Raw genomic sequence first — 10,135 nt, forward strand, 5'->3', positions numbered from 1 at the left:
GTCTCAAAAAAAAAAAAAAAAGAAAGAAAGAAAGAAAGAGAGTTGATTTCAAAATTGGGTCTTGAAGAAATCAATAAAGAAACAAAATGAAGGAGGAACTCCTGTCCCAGGCAGAGGAAAGTTTTTGCAAAACCCCCAGAAGCATGAAGACTTAGAGAATTCAAGGAATTACAGATGGTTTATGGTAGGAATACTAACAATGAGAATTTTGGAAAGTCTGATGGCAATGAGAGCATTAAAAAGGATTGGGTACACTGGGTGAATGTATCTTAAGGAACTTGAACTGTATCTGGAAAAAGATAGGGTGCCCAATGAAATAGGAAGGTGACATGAACACATTTAAATTTAGAAATTCAACTCTGTGCTGAACATGGTGGCTCATGCCTACAATCCCACTTTGGGAGGCTGAGGCAGGAGGATCGTTTGAATCCAGGAGTTTGAGACCAGTCTGGGCAACATAGCAAGACCAATCTCTACAAAAAATAAAATAATTAGCTGGGTGTGGTGGCACATACCTGTAGTCCCAGCTACTAAGGAGGCTGAGGTGGGAGGATTGCTTGAGCCCAGGAGGTCAGGGGTGCAGTGAGCTATGATCACACCACTGCACTCCAGCTTGAGTGACAGAGTGAGACCTACCTCAGGAAAAATAAATAAATAAATAAATAAATTCAACTCTGGCAATAATTTGAAGGAGGGATTGTAGGAAGACAAGAGACCACTATTGATTAGGGAACTAATGCAATAATTCATAGGAGAAAAGAGCAGAACCTGGGCCAAGAGAGCAATTTCAAGGACTGTTTGGACTCCTATGGAAATCCTACTGTCCTAAAAAGGGTCCTTTCTAAGTCTTATGGTAGCCTTGGGCAGGGGCTCCCAGGTACAGGTCAAACTGAAGCAGCTAACAGACATGCATCAAAATAAAGGCTTTATTCCTACTTGTCATCAACTGGAGAAATGCCTAATCAAAAAAATAACTTTTACTATGTCAGAGGACCATAAAGTCTTTGGGACAGAAAAAAATATTAAGGATTATTTAAAGATTCAAATCCAATGTTTAATCTTCTTTAAAATGTCCCTGCTAAATTAGGATCCAGACTGTGTTGAATAATTCCAGTGAGAGCAATCCTCTATTCTTGAAAAAATCTTTCTCACGTATGCTCTAATTTAAAAAGGAAGAAGAAGAAAAGAAAACCAGGAAATTTTGTTCAATAGGGATTTGCAAATTAAGATTCCAGGTGCCATCCAGATTTTCCATTGACTTCATTTGTGCTGTCTTCCTGAAATTCATTTCCGTATAATGATGCATATGTGGAACTGACTTTATGGATCGGTGAAAGGAAGCTATTCCCTAAGTAATGTCATTTGTGGGACCAGGAAGCAAAGCCTTTCCTCCCTCAACCACCCCCACCCCAAGCTGTCATAGAGTCTCAAATCCCACCATTAGCATTTCTGAAAAAATAACACATTAAATGAAGTCACACTAGGGTGTTAACAACATATCAGATAGATTTTGTCCTGACATTGGGGACCCTGGGAAATACAGAACCACTAACAAAGGAGAAAGCACTAAAAATAGAGAAGAGAGAGGCAACACTAAGGCAAGGTGAACCAGAGATTCCCAGCGGTCCACAGACAAAGAGCCTTGGTTGATTATATGAGAAGGACCTGGAATTTGTTCAAAATAAAATCCTGTTTTTAGGATTCCTCCTTGTATTATTTGTTACAGTAGGTCTGGGGTGGATTCCTTGGTGATTTTGATGTGCAGCTAAGTTCAGAAACTGTTAACTATGAAGCCACATATAAAGAAACAAGCATCAACAATGAAAAAACCCCATATGACTTCCCCACCTCACGTAAACACAGAGTCAATGTTCCCATCCTGCCTAGGACCATCACAGTTTGCTCCTATGAATGGCTCTTGCCCTAAAGTCTCTAAGGGAAAGGTTATGGGAAAAGCCAGTGACATATTAGGTACCTGTTGAAATGTGTCACTGACGTTGTGAAAGTTTTTAAGTCTACTTAAACAACAGTGAGTTTTCAATGAGCAGAACTATGATAATGAGTACAGAATGATACATAACAGTTTGCCTTTAAAACTTGTTGGCAATGGTGAAACCTCATCTCTACTAAAAATACAAAAAGATTAGCCGGGCATGGTGGCGCATGCCTGTAATCCCAGCTACTCGGTAGCCTGAGGCAGGAGGATTGCTTGAACCCAGGAGACGGAGTTTGCAGTGAGCCGAGATAGCGCCACTGCTCTCTAGCCTGGGCAACAGAGCGAGACTCTGTCTCAAAACAAAAACAAAAACAAACAAACAAAAAAACTTCTTGGCAATTGGAATGTCTATGTCTCTTAGGATAAGACTTTACTCCTGGCATACCAGTCAGAGCAGACCTCTCAAAGTTTATAAAAGAAATTAAGGAGCCTTGTTAAATGGCGACTATTTACACAAAATTATTTTACCTACTATTGTAATTGATTAATTGACCTTTCAGAGTTCCACAATGACAGATGGTAAGTCTGACGCAAATGCCCAATGCCCTAAATGTTTAAATCTATATAAACATTAGGTCATCAGGCCTCATGATAGCTTTGTGAATTAAGTGGCAAGTTTTAGTTCACTTTAAACTATAGAAAATGGACAAGGGAGCAAAAGTGCATTAAGGTATAAGGCAGTGATTTAAAAAAAATATTCTTGGCCGGGTGCAGTGGCTCACACCTGTAATCCCAGCACTTTGGGAGGCTGGGGCAGGCAGATCATGAGGTCAGGAGATCAAGACCATCCTGGCTAACATGGTAAAACCCCGTCTCTACTAAAAATACAAAAACATTAGCCGACTGTCTATAGTCCCAGCTACTCTGGAGGCTGAGGCAGGAGAATCGCTTGAACCCAGCAGGAGGAGGTTGCAGTGAGCTGAGATCATGCCACTGCACTCCAGCCTGGGTGACAGAGCGAGACTCCGTCTCAAAACAATAGATATATATTCTTATAATTATAGTTGAAGCACTCAGATTGAAGATATAAAAACAATTAGGATTTGTTTAGCACTTCACAATGTACAAAACCCATTTTCATATTTGATTCTTCTAACAGTCCTGTGATATAGACAGGACAGGTATTGAGCTATTAATTTTATAGTTGAGGACTTCTCAAGACTCAAAGTTTGAGGGACTGGCCCAAGGTTTATAAGAACAGCCTAAGTTCTTAAAAAATCAGCTATGAACCATAGTGTCATACATTGCTTTCTGTTTTCTAAATAATTATAATAAACTCAATGCATACAGAAATTGTCATAATTCATATTATAAGGATTTGTTTAGCTGAATTATTCCTGGATACATGTAGTAAACAGTAATATAACTTTCACTGAGCACCTATTCTGAGCTCAGCACTGTGTTGATTGTGTAAATGATCTCTAATCCTCGGAACAATACTGCAAGATAAGGCAAGGCGTAGTGGCTCATTCCTGTAATCCCAGCACTTTGGGAGGCCAAGGCAGGTGGATTGCTTGAGTCCAGGAGTTCAAGACCAGCCTTGGCAACAAACGAGACCCCCCCACTCCCCTGTCTCTACAAAAAATTTAAAATTAATCAGGCATGGTGGCTTGCGCCTGTATTCCGAGCTACTCAGGGGGCTGAGGTGGGAGGATTATGTGAACCTAGGAGATCAAGGCTGCAGCGAGCCATCATTGTGCCACTGTACTCCAGCTTGGGCAACAAAGTAAGACACTCCCTAAAAAAAAAAAAAAAAAAAAAAATATATATATATATATATAGCAAAATGAGATAATATCTTGCAGTGTGTATATATACACACACAGTGTATATATATATACACGCACAGTATATACACACTATATATATATACACACACACCACACACATACACACACACACTGCAAGATATTATCTGGTTTTGCAAAAGAGGAACTTGAGATCTGAGAGTCTTTTTGTTTGTTTGTTTGTTTTTTGAGATGAACTCTCGCTCTGTTGCCCAAGCTGGAATGCAGTGGTGCAATCTTGGCCCACTGCAACCTCTGCCTCCCAGGTTCAAGCAATTCTCCTGCCTCGGCCACCTGAGTAGCTGGGATTACAGGCACACACCACCATGCCTGGCTAATTTTTCTATTTTCAGTAGAGATGGGGTTTCACCCTGTTGGTCAGGCTGGTCTCGAACTCCTGACCTCAGGTGATCTGCCCACCTTAGCTTCCCACAGTGCTGCGATTACAGGTGTGAGTCAATACGCCCAGACTCTCAGAATCTTAAGTGAGGTGCCTAATGCTTAAGAATAAGTTGCAAGGCCGAGGCGGTCAGATCACCTAAGGTCAGGAGTTCAAGACTAGCTATTTTTGGGAGGCTGAGGCAGGAGGATCGCTTGAACTTGGGAGGTGGAGGTTGCAGTGAGCTGAGGTCATGCCACTGCACTCCAGCCTGGGAGACAGAGTGAAACTCTGTCTCGGAAAAAAAAAAAAGTTGCAAACGCAGCTTTCAAATCCCCATCTCTCTGATTCCAAAATTCTTTTCATTATGCCTTTCTTTTTTTAGATGGATTCTCACTCCATCGCCCAGGCTGGAGTGTCATGGCATAATCTCAGCTCACTGCAACCTCCACCTCCCAGGTTCAAGTGATTCTCCCACCTCAGCCTCCCGAGTAGCTGTGATTATAGGCACCCACTACCACACCCGGCTAATTTTTTGTGTGTGTTTTTAGTAGAGACAGTTTCACCATGTTGGCCAGGCTGGTCTCGAACTCCTGACCTCAGGTGATCCGCCAGACTTGGCCTCCCAAAGTGCTGGGATTACAGGCGTGAGCCACCGTGCCCGGCCATTACACCTTTCTTTTCTTTTTTTTTGAAGGAGGAGTTTCGCTCTTGTTGCCCAGGCTGGAGTGCAGTGGCGTGGCGTGATCTTGGTTCACCGCAACCTCCACCTCCTGGGTTCAAGCAATTATCCTGCGTCAGCCTCCCAAGTAGCTGGGATTACAGGCATGTGCCACCATGCCTGGGTAATTTTTTTTGTATTTTTAGTAGAGACAGGGGTTTCTCCGAAACTCCTTTGGTCAGGCTGGTACTGAACTCCCGACCTTAGGTGATCTGCCTACCTCAGTCTCCCAAAGTGCTGGGATTACAGGCGTGAGCCACCACGCCCAGCCCCTACACTTTTCTTAAATGACTCTAAGAATGCTTACTTACAGTCCTCAGTTTTTAGTAACTTTATAATTACTCATTTATACACGTGCACTGTTCATTCATTTATACAACCACACATAATGAAAACTTATTTTTTCCACAGATAGTGTATTTCTAGGATCTGGACATTAGCTGAACTCTTGATATAAAAACAAAAAAAGTCTTTATGGTCCGGGTGCAGTGGCTCACACCTGTGGATCCTAGCTCACACAGGTGTGATCCTAGCACTTTGGGAGGCTGAGGCAGGCAGATCACTTGACGTCAGGAGTTCGAGACCAGCCTGGCAACACGGTGAAACCCCATCTCTATCAAAATAAAAAAACTATAAAAATTAACCTGGCACGGTGGTGTGTGCCTGTAATCCCAGCTACTTGGGAGGCTGAGTTGGGAGAATCGCTTGAACCTGGGAGACAGAGGTTGCAGTGAGCCCAGATAGTGCCACTGCACTCCACCTTGGGCAGCAGAGCCAGATTCTGTCTCAAAAAAAAACAACAGCAAAATGCCTTTATAGACTTTGTAGTCTAGCCTGGGAACTGTATCAGTGATCAAATGACTGTAAGGTGATAAGTACTGTGTTGGGGATATTTACAAAGAGCTATCAAAACTAACATGAAACAATCAGTGCCTCAGCTGTGCCTGGATGTGCTAGGTTTTTTTGTTTGTTTAGTTTTGTTTGGTTTTGTTTTTTGCGACGGAGTCTTGTTCTGTTGCCCAGGCTGGAATGCAGTGGTGCAATCTCGGCTCATTGCAACCTCCGCCTATAGAGTTTAAGCAATTCTCCTGCCTCAGCCTCCTGTGTAGCTGAGATTACAGGTGCATGCCAACACACCTGGCTAATTTCTGTATTTTTAGTAGAGACGGAGTTTCTCCATGTTGGTCAGGCTGGTCTTGAACTCCTGACCTTGTGATCCACCTGCCTCAGTCTCCCAAAGTGCTGGGATTACAGGCATGAGCCACCGCACCCGGCTTTGTTTTTTGTTTTGTTTTGTTTTTGTTTTTGTTTTGTTTTTTGGTGGCGGAGTTTCACTCTTGTTGCCCAGGCTGGAGGGCAACGGCACAATCTTATCTCACTGCAACCTCTATCTTTCGGGTTCAAGAGATTCTACTGCCTCAGTCTCCCACGTAGCTACAGGCACGCAACACCGCTCCTGGCTAACTTTTTTCTTTTTTTTTTCATAGAGATGGGATTTCACCAAGTAGCCCAGGCTGGTCTCAAACTCCTGGACTTAAGCGATCCACCTGCCTAGGCTTCCCAGAGTGTTGAGATTACAGGCATGAGCCACTGTTCCTGACCGATGGGCTAATTTTGAATGTGTGAAATATTAAATCAAAATCTCTAGTGAGCAACATTTAGTTGGTTCATTTTAATATTATGTAATGTGCTTAAACTAATAAAAAAGGAAGCTTTAAAAAATATTTTTCTTTTTGTTTGGAAATCATCACAATAAAATAAAAAATATTTTTATTTTGCTTGGAAATGGAAATTCCAGAATAATTTCTGTAATAGGTAAACTCTATAAAGCATTCAGAGGTTTGTGTAATTACTAATGTGGCTAGAGCAATTTTCTCAGTTTATCTGATAATTAGTCCAGGCACAGTGGCTCATGCCTGTAATCCTAGCATTTTGGGAGGCTGAGGTAGGTGGACTGCTTGAGGTCAGGAGTTTGAGGCCAGCCTGGGCAACAAGGGGAAACGCTGTCTCAAAAATATAAAAAACTAGCTGAACATGGTGGCACAGCTGCTCTGGAGGCTGAGGTGGGAGGATGACTTGAGCCTGGGAGGCAGAAGTTTCAGTGAGCTGAGATTACAACACTGCACTCCAGCCTGGGCAATAGAGCAAGACCCTGTCTCAAAACAAAACAAACAAACAAACAATACTGATAACTATTATGGTCCTCATTTTTACTTATGGTCACCTAGTCACAGCAGATATTTATGACTACTATCCATTCCATAGACCCTTTGCCCTTAGCAAGCACCCCATCTGGTCATGGTTCCTTGACCGGTAGGGTATCCCAGATCTTCATTTCTGAAGGGCCTGGATCATTAGCAGTCCCCTCTGAACTGGGTTGTTAGAGTTTCTCCCTTGACTTTAATCACAGGACATGGGAGTATTAACAGCACTCCAGGGATCACCCACATTCCAGACATACTTTTCCCTATCCCCATTGTGTAGAAGCAACCCAATTTTCCCCTGGTAGCCAGAACCAATCACTCCAGGCAGTCAGAACAGTTGCGCTCTATTTTGTCTGTTGATTCATTGGCATGATGAGCCCAAAGTGACCATGTGGCAGTCTCAACTTTCACTTTAATGGAACCATTGCTATGTCCTCTAGTGGAAGCATCCTACTTTGGGAAATAAGTCCTCTAAGCTAGCAGAACTCAAAGTCTCAGGGATAGGAAGCAAAAAAAAGTTTCCTAGTGGATCACTAAGAATAATAATGAAAGGAGCCATGTCCAATCTCACCACCACCTTAATTCCCAGACCCATGAATCTTGGCTATAGAAGAAAGAGCACCATCTATGTTACTTTCTTTTCTTTTCTTTTCTTTTTGTAGAAACAGGATCTTGCTATGTTGCCCAGGCTGCTCTCAAACTCCTAGCCACAGCCGATCCTCTCACCTTGGCCTCTCAAAGTGTTGGGATTACAGGCATGAACCACTGCATCTGACCTATGTTTTTTCTGATTTAGAGCATATACTACATCCTGGGGGACATTGTCTAGGCCTCACAAGGTATGCCATATGCTATTTAGCTGGTGCCAGAAATGAGTCTTCAAAAAGCCATTCCACCATTCCATCAGGCCAGCGGCTTTAGGATGAGGGGACAGGGCAAGACTGGTGACTTATTTTATTAATATAAGCATAGTTCCATTGCTGTATTTCATTTCTATACAAATACTTCCTAGGCCGGGTGCAGTGGCTCACACCTGTAATCCCAGCATTTTGGGAGGCCAAGGTGGGCAGATCAGTTGACGTCAGGAGTTCAAGATTAGCCTGGCCAACATGGTGAAACCCTGTCTCTACTAAAAATACAAAAAATTAGCTTGGCATGGTGGTGTGTGCTTGTAATCCCAGCTACTTGGGAGGCTGAGGCAGGAGAATCACTTGAACCTGGGAGGTGGAGGTTGCAGTGAGCCAAGATGCTGCCACTGCACTCCAGCCTGGGTGACAGAGTGAGACTCTGTCTCAAAACAAAAAACAAAACAAACAAACAAAAAGACTTCCTACATCAGAGGTGATGCTATATGGAATACCATGATTGTGGATAAGTCGCTCTATAAATTTGTGGATGGTGGTTTTGGCATAACCTCTATGTGCAGGTAGAGAAATTCCCTACATAGAGTATCTATTCCAGTGAGAACGAAGTGCTACCCCTTCCATTATGGAGGTGGTCCAACATAATAAACCTGCCCCCTAGAGAATAATTCTAAATAAGGGACTTAGTTGTGATTGACTCCAGCAACAAACAATTGGAATTCACAAATACAAGCTGGAATCCACTAGGAGACGAACCTGTTGTTCAGTCTCCTAACCTCCAACTTTGACGATGTGGGTATTCTCCAGAAGCTGGCACCCCTCATTATGAGGCTAAACATGCACCTGGCCCAGGAGGCAGAGAAGCTGAAGTGGGCAGTGGGGAGCTACAGCAGCTTCTGTCCCACATCAAGGAGATAAGCCAGCAGATAAATAACACATGTGTAATGTGCAAAGACACTTGGTGCCTCTGCACTGACCTCTTTTTTTTTTTTTTCTTTTGAGTCAGTCACTCTGTCACCCAGACTGGAGTACAGTGGCGCCATCTTGGCTCACTGCAACCTCTGCCTCTCTGGTTTAAGCTATTCAGGGCCTCTGCCTCCCCAGTAGCTGTGATTACTAGGCGTCCACCACCACGCCTGGTTAATTTTTGTATTTTAGTAGAAACAGTGTTTCACCATGTTGGTCAGAGTAGTCTCGAACTCCTGACCTCAAGTAATCTGCCCGCCTCTGCCTCCCAAAGTGCTGGGATTACAGATGTGAGCCACTGTGCCCAGCCTGTGCTGACCTTCTGAGAGTGAAAACAATATGTTGCTGCTCCCTTTCTGCTTTCCAAATCTCATGCAAAATGTCTCCGTGGCCCACTCTAAGAATGTACAGGCAAGATAATTCTGGGAAACGTAGTTCAGCCTAGCCAAGTAGGCACATTACAAAGCCACTATAGTAGGTGATAAGTGCTATGGTGAAAAAAATAATAGAGCGAGGAAAGGCAGATAAGAACTGGGAGAAGGGGTGATTTCAATTTGTAACAGGAGGATGGGCATCAATAAGAAGGTAGTTTTGAACAAAACTTTCAAGGAAATGAGGAAATAGCCTTGCGGATATCTTGGAGAAGAGCATTCCAAGTACAGAGAACAACCTTTCCTCCAAGTTCAGCATTCATAAAAAAGGAAAAGTAACAGTACCTATCTCAACATCATAGGGTTGTTATGAAGATAAAATGAATTACTATCTGAAAAGCACTTAGAATAATGCCTAGAATTTTAAAAATTGAGGACGGACATGGTTGCTCATGCTCGTAATCCCAGCACTTTGGGAGGCCTAGGCAGGAGGATCACTTGAGGCCAGGAGTTTGAGATCAGCCTGGGCAACACAGTGAGACCCCATCTCTACAAAAAAATACAAAAATTAGGCCAGGCACGGTGGTTCACGCCTGTAATCTCAGCACTTTGGGAGGCCAAGGCGGGTGGATCATGAGGTCAGGCGTTCGAGACCAGCCTAACATGATGAAACCCCATCTCTACTAAAAATATTAAAATTAGCTGGGTGTGGTGGCATGCGCCTGTAATCCCAGCTACTCAAGAGGCTGAGACAGGAGAATCACTTGAACCCGGGAAGTGGAGGTTGCAGTCAGCTGAGATTGTGCCATTGCACTCCAGCTTGGGCGACGGAGTGAGACTCTGTCTCA

This window comes from Colobus angolensis, unplaced genomic scaffold (genome assembly GCF_000951035.1).
Source record: "Colobus angolensis palliatus isolate OR3802 unplaced genomic scaffold, Cang.pa_1.0 Scaffold70, whole genome shotgun sequence".
NCBI lineage: Eukaryota > Metazoa > Chordata > Mammalia > Primates > Cercopithecidae > Colobus > Colobus angolensis.